The sequence below is a fragment of the Oncorhynchus clarkii genome, chromosome 17, assembly GCF_045791955.1.
Source record: "Oncorhynchus clarkii lewisi isolate Uvic-CL-2024 chromosome 17, UVic_Ocla_1.0, whole genome shotgun sequence".
NCBI classification, from domain to species: domain Eukaryota; kingdom Metazoa; phylum Chordata; class Actinopteri; order Salmoniformes; family Salmonidae; genus Oncorhynchus; species Oncorhynchus clarkii.
The window spans coordinates 76,379,061-76,394,333 of NC_092163.1; the positions used below are offsets into that span (position 1 = coordinate 76,379,061).

Consider the following 15,273-nt stretch of genomic DNA (forward strand, 5'->3'; position numbering starts at 1 on the left):
CTCCCTCAGGCCTCCCTCAGGCCTCCCTCAGTCCTCCCTCAGGCCTCCTCAGGCCTCCCTCAGGCCTCCTCAGGCCTCCCTCAGGCCTCCCTCAGGCCTCCCTCAGGCCTCCTCAGGTCTCCCTCAGGCCTACCTCAGGCCTCCTCAGGCCTCCTCAGGCCTCCCTCAGGCCTCCCTCAGGCCTCCCTCAGGCCTCCTCAGGCCTCCCTCAGGCCTCCCTCAGGCCTCCCTCAGGCCCAGAATGTCAACTCAATTTGACTTAAACAGAAAATGTACGGTACAGCAGACCGGTACAAATCTCCTTCTGGACAAGACCGAGGGGCGGCTGGGGACATGACAGGACCGAGGGGCGGCTGGGGACATGACAGGACCGAGGGGCGACTGGGGACATGTACGTAGGAAGTTACTTTATGTTTCAGGCTTGTATTTTTGATGAGAGGTGATTTTAAATCTGTTCAGATTTAAGTCAAGGCTGTGTTCCCTCTCAGAGGTTTGTGTGTGTCTCTACCAGGACTGGTGCTTCTCTGACTCCCCAGACTCTGGACTGTCAACCTGGGTTAATTTCAACTGGAAACTTACAGACAAAGCAGACACTCATTCTGGACAGGACAGAGGGACGGCTGGGGACATGACAGGACAGAGGGACGGGCGGCTGAGGACATGACAGGATAGAGGGACGGACGGCTGGGGACATGACAGGACAGACGGACGGCTGGGGACATGACAGGACAGAGGGACGGGTGGCTGGGGACATGACAGGACAGAGGGACGGGTGGCTGGGGACATGATAGGACAGAGGGACGGGTGGCTGGGGACATGACAGGACAGAGGGACGGGTGGCTGGGGACATGATAGGACAGAGGGACGGGTGGCTGGGGACATGACAGGACAGACGGACGGCTGGGAACATGACAGGACAGAGGGACGGGTGGCTGGGGACATGACAGGACAGAGGGACGGGTGGGGACATGACAGGACAGAGGGACGAACAGATGGGGACATGACAGGACAGAGGGACGGACGGCTGGGGACATGACAGGATAGAGAGAAGGCTGGGGACATGACAGGACAGAGAGACGGCTGGGGACATGACAGGACAGAGGGACGGGCGGCTGGGGACATGACAGGATAGAGAGACGGCTGGGGACATGACAGGACAGAGAGACGGCTGGGGACATGACAGGATAGAGGGACGGCTGGGGACATGACAAGACAGAGGGACGGCTGGGGACATGACAGGACAGAGAGACGGCTGGGGACATGACAGGATAGAGGGACGGCTGGGGACATGACAAGACAGAGGGACGGCTGGGGACATGACAGGACAGAGGGTAGGATTGAATGGCGGGAACCCGGATATCGAGATTTACCGGGATTTACTGCCCATTTCCCAATATAAATAACAAGTAGTAATCGTTAAATTATAATAAATGATTTACAGTATATGAAGAGCATGGCTGTTGGTGGAATTAAATTCCTCTGTTTTAATACCCAATTAAAATCAAACACTCAAACACTGTCAATTCATAAGAATTTGTATGACCCTTATTTGTATAAAATGGACAGAGCCCAGTCTTAAAGTCAACCAGCAGCGTTTATTCTCGAGAGTACTGTCCATTACACAGTTTACCACAGGTTATAAACTGAAAATGACGTCATTAGTTTTAGTACCAACCCGTGCCATCTCCGCTCCAGTACAAAGGCTGTATGGTTCTCACATCGTCTCTCCCTATTAAGATAATATATGACCGAGCCAAGGCCAGCTTGTGTAGATAAGCATTCTAGCCAGACTGGCTATAAGTTAATTCATTTCTACCAAGGTACAGACAGTCATTGTTCTAATTCTTGATTATATTTACACACATTATATTCAGTACTAGGATTAGAAAGAAAATTCATACATATACAGTAACATAATAGTATTCGGATTAGTACATATACAGTAACATAATAGTATTCTGATTAGTCAGTCCTGATTGAAATGTATACATAATTAGTCATCATTGATAAAAATTCCCTTAACAATGGCGTTAAATGATATGCCATGTCTAGATCAAGCTTCTCTGCATGATGAATCAAAGCTCAGGATGGAGACAGACAGCCCATCTCAGTGTGGAGCACCGTTCCATAGAGGATGGAGACAGACAGCCCATCTCAGTGTGGAGCACCGTTCCATAGAGGATGGAGACAGACAGCCCATCTCAGTGTGGAGCACCGTTCCATAGAGGATGGAGACAGACAGCCCATCTCAGTGTGGAGCACCGTTCCATAGAGGATGGAGACAGACAGCCCATCTCAGTGTGGAGCACCGTTCCATAGAGGATGGAGACAGACAGCCCATCTCAGTGTGGAGCACCGTTCCATAGAGGATGGAGACAGACAGCCCATCTCAGTGTGGAGCACCGTTCCATAGAGGATGGAGACAGACAGCCCATCTCAGTGTGGAGCACCGTTCCATAGAGGATGGAGACAGACAGCCCATCTCAGTGTGGAGCACCGTTCCATAGAGGATGGAGACAGACAGCCCATCTCAGTGTGGAGCACCGTTCCATAGAGGATGGAGACAGACAGCCCATCTCAGTGTGGAGCACCGTTCCATAGAGGATGGAGACAGACAGCCCATCTCAGTGTGGAGCACCGTTCCATAGAGGATGGAGACAGACAGCCCATCTCAGTGTGGAGCACCGTTCCATAGAGGATGGAGACAGACAGCCCATCTCAGTGTGGAGCACCGTTCCATAGAGGATGGAGACAGACAGCCCATCTCAGTGTGGAGCACCGTTCCATAGAGGATGGAGACAGACAGCCCATCTCAGTGTGGAGCACCGTTCCATAGAGGATGGAGACAGACAGCCCATCTCCATCTGGCTTTCGAGGGTCACCTTCTTTTTTTAATTGTAAAGATTTTTTTTTTTTTTAATTGCAGCTGCAGCGTTTCATAAAAGCTTGTCACTCGAATATCTTTGCTTTAAAATCATTGCACGAGCGAGCAATCTCTCGCTGTCTGCCTCTCTCTTTCTCCATAAACTCCATTTTTTATTTATTATTTATTTCACCTTTCTTTAACCAGGTAGTCTAGTTGAGAAGAAGTTCTCATTTATAATTGCAACCTGGCCAAGATAAAGCAAAGCAGTTCGACACATACAACGACACAGAGTTACACATGGAGTAAAACAAACATACAGTCAATAATACAGTATAAACAAGTCTATATACGATGTGAGCAAATGAGGTGAGATAAGGGAGGTAAAGGCAAAAAAAGGCCATGGTGGCAAAGTAAATACAATATAGCAAGTAAAACACTGGAATGGTAGATTTGCAGTGGAAGAATGTGCAAAGTAAAAAATAATGGGGTGCGAAGGAGCTAAATAAATAAATTAAATAAATAAATACAGTAGGGAAAGAGGTAGTTGTTTGGGCTAAATTATAGGTGGGCTATGTACAGGTGCAGTAATCTGTGAGCTGCTCTGACAGTTGGTGCTTAAAGCTAGTGAGGGAGATAAGTGTTTCCAGTTTCAGAGATTTTTGTAGTTCGTTACAGTCATTGGCAGCAGAGAACTGGAAGGAGAGGCGGCCAAAGAAATAATTGGTTTTGGGGGTGACTAGAGAGATATACCTGCTGGAGCGTGTGCTACAGGTGGGAGATGCTATGGTGACCAGCGAGCTGAGATAAGGGGGGACTTTACCTAGCAGGGTCTTGTAGATGACATGGAGCCAGTGGGTTTGGCGACGAGTATGAAGCGAGGGCCAGCCAACGAGAGCGTACAGGTCGCAATGGTGGGTAGTATATGGGGCTTTGGTGACAAAACGGATTGCACTGTGATAGACTGCATCCAATTTGTTGAGTAGGGTATTGGAGGCTATTTTGTAAATGACATTGCCGAAGTCGAGGATTGGTAGGATGGTCAGTTTTACAAGGGTATGTTTGGCAGCATGAGTGAAGGATGCTTTGTTGCGAAATAGGAAGCCGATTCTAGATTTAACTTTGGATTGGAGATGTTTGATATGGGTCTGGAAGGAGAGTTTACAGTCTAACCAGACACCTAAGTATTTGTAGTTGTCCACGTATTCTAAGTCAGAGCCGTCCAGAGTAGTGATGTTGGACAGGCGGGCAGGTGCGGGCAGCGATACGTTGAAGAGCATGCATTTAGTTATACTTGTATTTAAGAGCAATTGGAGGCCACATTCAAATTGCATCCGACGTCGGTATTTCCTCTTATGAATCCGATAGGGAGAAAGTTATACTTTCTAACAGCCACCATTTGCTAGAGATGAAGTGTTGGAGAAAGAGTTCTCGTCATGGACAACTTGTATCTACAATAGAGAAGGTTATTTTGGGATTAAAATCTCCTTTGCTGAAACATGGCATTTCTCATAGGGGACAAGTGCACACGATTTTAAAGAAGGATACTGACAAACTGAATTTAACGTTCAGTTTTAAGATTGATGGGTCTGATTATGTGTGCTACGCTGCTACTGAATCAATGAAATGCTTTGGGTGTGGAAGACAGGGGTATTTGGTACGGAATTATCCAGAGAATGAGCGCGCAGAGCTGGGTTGCAGCGCGGGTGCATCTAAATTACCTCTGAGAAGCGATTGTGCAGTTGTGGTAGGGCAGGGGGGGGGGGGGGGGGGGGGGGCAGTAGGTGAGACTGTGATTGAGATCGCTGAGGGGGTGCTGGAAAATGAAATGGGAGTTCAAGAGGAGAGTGAAGCAATGTAAAATGAAGCAGCTGTTTTCAAAAGAATTTAAGGGGTGAAGAAGGTTCTAATTCTAACAGGAAGTAGAGATGATAAATCAGTTGAGGATAAACAGGAAGTAGAGATGGTGGAGTTCTCTTCTGGGGATGATAGTGAGGCCTCTGGTGCGTCACAACAAAATAGCGAGAGAAATGGGTCGGAAGGAAGGTATGGGATTGAAAAAGTATGTCAATTTCTGAATTTGACAAAAAGGAAGAAATATATGCAGGATTAAAATGTAACTGATTGTTTTTTCCTGAAAGTGAATTGTTTATTGAATCAGCAAAGTTTCTGATGTCAAAAAGAAAGTGGTTCTGATGTCATAAAGAAAGTGGTTCTGATGTCATAAAGAAAGTGGTTCTGATGTCATAAAGAAAGTGATCCTGATGTCATAAAGAAAGTGGTTCTGATGTCATAAAGAAAGTGGTTCTGATGTCATAAAGAAAGTGGTTCTGATGTCATAAAGAAAGTGGTTCTGATGTCATAAAGAAAGTGGTTCTGATGTCATAAAGAAAGTGGTTCTGATGTCGTAAAGAAAGTGGTCAGGAGAGTGACAACATTTTCCATAAAGAAAGTGGTCAGGGGATAACATTTCCCTGATTCAGGATTTTTTTGGGATGTCTCTAGGGCTATTGGATTGGATGCTGGTCTAATTTCAATTGATCAGGAAAGGGGATTTGACCGAGTTCAACATCAGTACCTCTGGGCCCACTTTGGAGGCTTTTGGTTTCAGCTCTACTTTTATTGCCATGATCAGGGTGATATATGGTGACATTGAGAGTGTATTGAAAGTTAACGGTGGCTTGAGTGCTCCTTTTAAAGTGTGTTGAGGAATTAGGCAGGGGTGTTTGTTGTTGTCCGTAATGTTGTATGCTATAGAGCCACTACTAAATAGCATTAGAAGTCGCATTGAAGGGGTGTACCTTTCAAAGGATATTCCTCCTATTCGCCTCTCATCCGTATGCTGATGATGTAGTTATTTTGGTGAAAAATCCAGCGGAGGTGAATAGTTTGAGTCTCATGGTTGATCGGTTTAAAGGAATATCCTCTACAAAGGAAGAATGGGGGATAAGTTGTGCTTTACAGATTGGGAAATGGTCTGGAGGGATCATGGCTTTGCCCAAGGGGGGCTAGAATGGTGGAAGGGAGGGTTCAAGTATCTTGGAGTGTTGCTGGGGGGGGGGGTGGGGGGTGGAATGGTGGAAGGGAGGGTTCAAGTATCTTGGAGTGTTGCTGGGGGGGGGGGGGGGTGGAAGGGAGGGTGTAAGTATCTTGGAGTGTTGCTGGGGAGGGGGGGGGGGGGGGGGAAGGGAGGGTTCAAGTATCTTGGAGTGTTGCTGGGGTGGGGGGGGTGGAAGGGAGGGTTCAAGTATCTTGGAGTGTTGCTGGGGGGGGGGGGGGTGGAAGGGAGGGTTCAAGTATCTTGGTGTTGCTGGGGGGGGGGGGGGAAAGGAGGGTTCAAGTATCTTGGAGTGTTGCGGGGGGGGGGGGGGGGGTGGAAGGGAGGGTTCAAGTATCTTGGAGTGTTGCTGGGGGGGGGGGGGTGGAAGGGAGGGTTCAGGTATCTTGGAGTGTAGCTGGGGGGGGGGGGGGGGGGGGGGGGGTTTAAGTATCTTGGAGTGTAGCTGGGGGGGGGGGGTGGAATGGTGGAAGGGAGGGTTCAAGTATCTTGGAGTGTTGCTGGGGGGGTGGAAGGGAGGGTTCAAGTATCTTGGAGTGTAGCTGGGGGGGGGGGGGTGGAAGGGAGGGTTTAAGTATCTTGGAGTGTAGCTGGGGGGGGTGGAAGGGAGGGTTCAAGTATCTTGGAGTGTAGCTGGGGGGGGGGGTGGAAGGGAGGGTTTAAGTATCTTGGAGTGTACCAAGGGGACGAGGGGACAAAGGAAAACAATTGGAATGGGGTGGTTGAAATGGTGGAAGGAAGGATGAGGAGATGGTGGTGGTTGATATCTAGAATGTCATTTGGGGGGCCACTATTAATGTGTTGATAATGTGGTTGCCTCTGCACCGTGGCATCGGTTGTCATGTTTAGAGCCACCGTCTGGCTTTCTGGCCAAGATACAGGCAATTATTGTAGATTTTTTTTTTGGGGGGGGGGGATAAATATCATTGGGTTCCACAAAGTGTTCCGTATTTATCAAAATGGGAGGTGGGCCAGGGACTTGTACATCTTGCTAGTAGGGCTGCTGCTTTCCGGTTTCAGTTTATTCAAAGGTTGCTTTATGGACCGAAAAATGTGGTGTGGAGAGGGGTGGTAGGTCTGGTGTTACAGAAGGTAGGGGGATTGGATTTCAAGAAGGCTTTATTTTTGGTTGATAGTAGCCAGAGATCGATGGATGGACTACCTCCGTTTTACAGAGGCCTTCTTAGGGTTTGGAGTATAACGAAGGTGTCCAGACGCACTAAGGCTGAGTCAGTGCATTGGCTGCTGGAGGAACCTCTGGTGTTTGGGGCAAGACTGGATTGTACAACTGAAGCTATTTCACACTTCTCCAAGATGATGCTGAAGGGGAAAATCATCACCCTAAGGAAGTTAATGGACATGGCTGGGCCCACATTAATGGATGGAGGACGGGTGGCTGAACATTTGGGGGTGAGGTCGGAAAGTATTGTCGGACAACTGCTGGAAGGTGGGATTGGAAGAGGTGGGGTTGGAAGAGGTGGGGATGGAAGACGTGGGGTTGGAAGAGATGGGTTTGGATGAGGTGGGGTTGGAAGAGGTGGGGTTGGAAGAGATGGGTTTGGATGAGGTGGGGTTGGAAGAGGTGGGGTTGGAAGACGTGGGGTTGGAAGAGGTGGGGTTGGAAGAGGTGGGTTTGGATGAGGTGGGGTTGGATGAGGTGGGTTTGGAAGAGGTGGGGTTGGAAGAGGTGGGGTTGGATGAGGTGGGGTTGGAAGAGGTGGGGTTGGAAGAGGTGGGGTTGGAAGAGGTGGGGTTGGATGAGGTGGGATTGGAAGAGGTGGGGTTGGAAGAGGTGGGGTTGGAAGAGGTGGGGTTGGATGAGGTGGGGTTGGAAGAGGTGGGGTTGGAAGAGGTGGGGTTGGAAGAGGTGGGGTTGGAAGAGGTGGGGTTGGAAGAGGTGGGGTTTGATGAGGTGGGATTGGAAGAGGTGGGGTTGGAAGAGGCGGGGTTGGAAGAAGTGGGTTTGGAAGAGGTGGGTTTGGATGAGGTGGGGTTGGAAGAGGTGGGGTTGGATGAGGTGGGGTTGGAAGAGGTGGGGTTGGAAGAAGTGGGTTTGGAAGAGGTGGGTTTGGATGAGGTAAATAAAGATGAATTGAAAAGACACTCCTTGGAGTGCCAGCATGGAGAGCACTATACAAGCCACTATACAAGCCACATTACTAAAGGGGACTGGTGATATGTAATGGAGGGTTTTGCATGGCATCATTGCAGTTAATGCTTTTGTATCTGTTATTAATTCAGATGTTGGAGATGTCCTTTATGTAATATAAGATACATTTTCACTGTTTTATGGAGTGTGAGAGGATAAAACCTCTTTTTATACTAGAGTCTCTCTCTCTCTCTCTCTCTCTCTCTCTCTCTCTCTCTCTCTCTCTCTCTCTCTCTCTCTCTCTCTCTCTCTCTCTCTCTCTCTCTCTCTCTCTCTCTCTCTCTCTCTCCCTCTCCCTCTCCCTCTCCCTACTATAATAGGCTCAGACTCCCTACTCCCTAACTTCATGATGTGGGTATCATTTTACTGTTGTACACACACAGAAGACTCTTCAACATTGCACATTACTTACCATCCAGAAGGTCCCGTATTTTGTCCATGTAAATTTCAAAATAGGACACCTGGTGAAGAGAGGAGAGAACACATTGAGAGAAACTAATCGTTGAGAGGAAAGTGGACTGATCATACGAATCTGCCAAATAATGATGAACTGGCATTAAATGTTAGATAGTCTACAGTAAACACAGATATGTGTTTCTGGGTGCAGAGATTGTTAAAAAAGAGTTGTGATTTAGGCAAATGTACATTTAGTATTCATATACATTCATCAGTCCAGAGTCCATGAATACAGACACAGTTGTCAGTGATAATAACCTGATGCAGCAGACTGGTTTGTTCCAGAACTTTATGTTTTTTTTTTTTTTTTACTAAATACTGATGTTTGTGATGTTTTATTAAATATAATGCATACAGTATACATCCACAGTAACTCCAGTGATGACAGAGGGCTATGCATAGAAATATATTGAAAAGAACAGACTTCAAGTCAATGATGGCGTGCATTATGGATGGTTTGGCAGCCATTTTGATTGTATCGATGCCAGGAAGTAAAAGCAGGTGCTGTGATTTGTTGAGTCAATTTAACCTGACATTACAACAAATACATTCCACTGCATGAGCCACATCAGTTATGCCGCGTTCACGTCATGTCAGAAACGCCTACATTTCCGACTTGCTAACCTAGGTGGAAGAGTCAGATCCTGAGTTTCCCACTTGAGAGGTACCAGAATCAACCAATAGGAAGCTCTATGCAAAATAACTTACTTTTCAAATTTCCGACATGCCGTGAACGCGCCATTAGCTTCATTTGAATTAACATTGTACGTTACCATAGAAATTATTATCTATATACTATGGCAGGACAATAATAGCCAGACAATAATAGCCAGACTAGCAGACACATCCACTCCAATGATTATAGAGGTTTACGGTGGATTCAGACATGTCACAGTTGTTCTCAGTTATGGCTAGTTGGTATCCTAGTTTGGTCCGGTCCCAGATGTGTTTTAGCCAAATCCTCTGCTCCTCTCCCCTGGAGAATGGCAATAACAACCAGAGGGGTTTAGAGTATAGAGAGTACAGATATCTGGGACACCAGGATACTGGTGCAGAACTAGACAGTACAGATCTTGATGTGGAACTCTCTTTTCTGTTCCCGAGGGACCCATTGAAAGCTCTCTGAAGACCTCCTAGGGTTCTAGCGACAGCTGGTTGAGAATCACAGCTTTAGCCAACTCCCCTGGACTATCGGAGAATGGCAATAACAGCCAGAGGGCTTTAGATATCTGGGACACCAGTCTACTGGTGTAGAACAACCTGTTGTCAGTACAGACCAGAGAGTCATGGAGGAACACAGACATCCCACCCTCAGGTATGGTTAAACGGTGCAGAAGTCTGGTACAGTGTTCTGTATGACTTTGAGACAAATAGCAGGAAGAGTTGGCTTAAGGATATTCAGATCTAGGACACCAAAAAAAGGAGAGTGGTGATGTCATCCACTAGATAGATGAACTAGATAGAGAGACGGGTGTGGGGATAGATGACAGAGAGACAGGTGTGGGGATAGATGACAGAGAGACAGGTGAGGGGATCGATGAAAGAGAGACAGGTGAGGGGATCGATGAAAGAGAGACAGGTGAGGGGATAGATGACAGAGAGACAGGTGAGGGGATAGATGACAGAGAGACAGGTGTGGGGATAGATGACAGAGAGACAGGTGAGGGGACAGATGAAAGAGAGACAGGTGAGGGGACAGATGAAAGAGAGACAGGTGAGGGGACAGATGAAAGAGAGACAGGTGAGGGGACAGATGAAAGTGAGACAGGTGAGGGGATAGATGACAGAGAGATAGGTGAGGGGATATATGACATAGAGACAGGTGAGGGGATAGATGACAGAGAGATAGGTGAGGGGATAGATGACAGAGAGACAGGTGAGGGGATAGATGACAGAGAGACAGGTGAGGGGATAGATGAACTAGATAGAGAGACGGGTGTGGGGATAGATGACAGAGAGACAGGTGTGGGGATAGATGACAGAGAGACAGGTGAGGGGATAGATGACAGAGAGACAGGTGAGGGGATAGATGACAGAGAGACAGGTGAGGGGATAGATGAACTAGATAGAGAGACGGGTGTGGGGATAGATGACAGAGAGACAGGTGTGGGGATAGATGACAGAGAGACAGGTGAGGGGATCGATGAAAGAGAGACAGGTGAGGGGATAGATGACAGAGAGACAGGTGAGGGGATAGATGACAGAGAGACAGGTGAGGGGACAGATGAAAGAGAGACAGGTGACAGAGAGACAGGTGTGGGGATAGATGACAGAGAGACAGGTGAGGGGATAGATGACAGAGAGACAGGTGTGGGGATAGATGACAGAGAGACAGGTGAGGGGACAGATGAAAGAGAGACAGGTGAGGGGACAGATGAAAGAGAGACAGGTGAGGGGACAGATGAAAGAGAGACAGGTGAGGGGACAGATGAAAGTGAGACAGGTGAGGGGATATATGACATAGAGACAGGTGAGGGGATAGATGACAGAGAGATAGGTGAGGGGATAGATGACAGAGAGATAGGTGAGGGGATAGATGACAGAGAGACAGGTAAGGGGATAGATGACAGAGAGACAGGTGAGGGGATAGATGACAGTGAGACAGGTGAGGGGACAGATGACAGAGAGATAGGTGAGGGGATAGATGACAGAGAGACAGGTGAGGGGATAGATGAAAGAGAGATAGGTGAGGGGATAGATGAAAGAGGTGGAGTGTAACAGGGCAGGTTTCGAACCGATGCCCTAGAGGGGCAGTGTGTCGTCCAGAGTCAGCAGCACTACCACTGGACCACACTTCTGGACTATTAATGCCGACCAAGGCTTGTTGGTGTCACTAGAGGTTAATGCCGACCAGGGCTTGTAGGGGTCACTAGAGGTTAATGCCGACCAGGGCTTGTGGGGGGTCACTAGAGGTTAATGCCGACCAGGGCTTGTGGGGGGTCAATGCAGGTTAATGCCGACCAGGGCTTGTGGGGGGTCACTAGAGGTTAATGCCGACCAGGGCTTGTGGGGGGTCACTAGAGGTTAATGCCGACCAGGGCTTGTGGGGGGGTCACTAGAGGTTAATGCCGACCAGGGCTTGTGGGGGGTCACTAGAGGTTAATGCCGACCAGGGCTTGTGGGGGGTCACGAGAGGTTAATGCCGACCAGGGCTTGTGGGGGGTCACTAGAGGTTAATGCCGACCAAGGCTTGTGGGGGTCACTAGAGGTTAATGCCGACCAAGGCTTGTGGGGGTCACTAGAGGTTAATGCCGACCAGGGCTTGTGGGGGGTCACTAGAGGTTAATGCCGACCAGGGCTTGTGGGGGGTCACTAGAGGTTAATGCCGACCAGGGCTTGTGGGGGTCACTAGAGGTTAATGCCGACCAGGGCTTGTGGGGGATCACTAGAGGTTAATGCCGACTAGGGCTTGTGGGGGTCACTAGAGGTTAATGCCAACCAGGGCTTGTGGGGGTCACTAGAGGTTAATGCCGACCAGGGCTTGTGGGGGGTCACTAGAGGTTAATGCCGACCAGGGCTTGTGGGGGGTCACTAGAGGTTAATGCCGACCAGGGCTTGTGGGGGTTCACTAGAGGTTAATGCCGACCAGGGCTTGTGGGGGGTCATGACATTTTATCAGCCGGTGATTGCCAAGCAAATAAGTGTCGGTCTCACGGTAATTGACCGTTAATGAACATAAACACATTCAGCATCTCCTGGCTTCCACACAGCCTACAAGACACTGATGAAGACCTTTGGAACATCTACATTTTATCCATGTAAATCCATGTAATTTAGCCTACATCTTCACAATAAATCCATTATTTATTTTAGATAGGACTAAAGAAACATGATATGAAGAAAATGTAGTCTATTTCAGAACAGGATAGGATACTCTGAGTTGTCCTCATGTTAGGTCCTGATCTGGCTAGGCTTTATGGCTGTGGGTTACACTAGTTCATTTAGCAAACAAGATTTGGTTAGAATTCCATGGCATTATTTTATATTATTTTATAGTATGAAGAATACAACTGAACAAAGCTGAATAAAATAGAAATGATATTTTCTCCAAAATGATTTGAGGGAGTGCGCACATGCGTTATTTTGTGTTGAACGGTTAACAAACAAATAGGTATTCCTATATGCTTCATTTAGAGTAATTAATGTAACTTTGGTTGTTCTACAAAAGGTTGGGCTACATGTTTAGATTTTGAATACATTGCAAGGCTGCATGACGCGTCTCTAATGATGATTTGAAAGAAGTAGCTTGAAAGGCATTAGTTTAGTTTTTTTGCGCCCAGGCTGAACACACTTCATCAGTCTCTCATTCACAATTTGACAAGTACTTGATAATGCCTAGAATTTCACGGCGGCATCCCCATTGTGTGTCCGTAATGCGCCCTAAAACGAAATCCATGCCGTTTGCAGGCAGTGACGGCGTGCCCTTCTCCCTGAGTGCTGCTCGCTCCATCGCGTGATTCAGTCTTTCTCACAGGCTTCAAAATGTTGATGAACTATTAGGCTATTTCTTCACATTATAAGCGCAGCAATGCGAACACAGTAGTAAGCTATAAGCATGAATGTTCCATTAGTGGAAAACACCATTATCAAAAGAGACTGCAAATACAATTATACATGTAATGCTTTTATTATAAAGGTGCATTTTATGGTGAAAACTATCTTCCCCAAACATGAAACTCACACGCTGCTTATATATACCAGTTAGGCTCTACACCCCTTGTTAATACTAGTTAGGCTCTACACCCCTTGTTAATACTAGTTAGGCTCTACACCCCTTGTTAATACTAGTTAGGCTCTACACCCCTTGTTAATACTAGTTAGGCTCTACACCCCTTGTTAATACTAGTTAGGCTCTACACCCCTTGTTAATACTAGTTAGGCTCTACACCCCTTGTTAATACTAGTTAGGCTCTACACCCCTTGTTAATACCAGTTAGGCTCTACACCCCTTGTAAAGAGGTGTCAGGGAAACATTACATACTTACCTGATTTGTTTGATATTAATAGTAAACTGTTATATATTTTACTAAGAGTAAGACTGGCCTGCTAATGCTGAGTTTTTATGGTGTTCACTCTAGCTTCCTGCAGTCAGTCTGGGCATCTGGGTAAGGAAATGGGTTTTGGTAGGGATAGCTTGAGCTGACAATGACTTTGTGATAAACTTCTAAAAGCTGTCATTCTATAGAAAAGATGTTTGTGTGTGACTCGAGATGGAGATGGAGATGGAGATAGAGATAGAGATAGAGATGGAGATGGAGATGGAGATGGAGATGGAGGTGGAGGTAGAGGTAGAGGTGGAGGTGGAGGTAGAGGTAGAGGTGGAGGTAGAGGTGGAGGTAGAGGTGGAGGTAGAGGTAAAGGTAGAGGTAGAGGTAGAGGTAGAGGTGGAGGTGGAGATAGAGATAGCCTAGAAGAGTTTAGAACAAAGTCTCGTTGTCTCATCTTCCTGTGCAACAACATCCTGTGCAGATAATCAGGAGATGGACCAAGGTGGCTTATGGGAACGATAGAAATGACTGACTGGGCATTTAGGGCATATATTTTTGTCAGTTAAGCTCTCGGCAACACAACCTGGAGTGTGCGGTCGACGGTATCATTACAGCAAATAATGAATCAATGTTGAATAAAGATAATTGTTTGAATAATTGTCCAAGTCTCTCTCAGTACTGAAATTTCCACTACAGCAGATTAATGTGCTTCATTTTAAGAAGTTATTTGGCCACTTTAGTTGTGATACAAACCATATCAAAACAGATAGGACTATGGGCTAGACTACATGAGGTGTGATACAAACCTTATTAAAACATATAGGACTATGGGCTAGACTACATGAGGTGTGATACTAACCTTATAGGACTATGGGCTAGACTACATGAGGTGTGATACAAACCATATCAAAACAGATAGGACTATGGGCTAGACTACATGAGGTGTGATACAAACCTTATTAAAACAGATAGGACTATGGGCTAGGCTGCATGAGGTGTGATACTAGCCTTATTAAAACAGATAGGACTATGGGCTAGGCTACATGAGGTGTGATAAAAACCTTATAGGACTATGGGCTACACTACATGAGGTGTGATACTAACCTTATTAAAACATATAGGACTATGGACTAGGCTACATGAGGTGTGATACTAACCTTATTAAAACATATAGGACTATGGACTAGACTACATGAGGTGTGATACTAACCTTATAGGACTATGGACTAGACTACATGAGGTGTGATACTAACCTTATAGGACTATGGGCTAGACTACATGAGGTGTGATACTAACCTTATAGGACTATGGACTAGACTACATGAGGTGTGATATTAACCTTATAGGACTATGGGCTATACTACATGAGGTGTGATACTAACCTTATTAAAACGTATAGGACTATGGACTAGACTACATGAGGTGTGATACTAACCTTATTAAAACATATAGGACTATGGACTAGACTACATGAGGTGTGATACTAACCTTATTAAAACATATAGGACTATGGACTAGGCTACATGCAGACCTTAATGTGGAACTCCAGGTTTTCATCCATGGCGAATATGTGATTGAAGATGTCCTCTGCAATTCTGGGGATGATCCCCATCCCATGTGGGTCATGAAGCTTGCCCTGAAAGAGGAGAGAAGAGAGGGAGTTAGTAGAGAAGAGGGGAAGAGGGAGAAGGGGAGTTAGAGAGGAGGAGAGGGAGAGAGAGGAGAGGGAGAGAGAGGAGGAGAGGAGAGGGAGAAAGAG

At 46.9% G+C, this 15,273-nt stretch overlaps 1 pseudogene; it reads right to left on the reverse strand.

Moving 5' to 3' along the window:
* Window positions 1–15,273, reverse strand: part of LOC139369509 (kinesin heavy chain-like) — a 103,147-nt pseudogene that overhangs the window by 62,845 nt on the left and 25,029 nt on the right.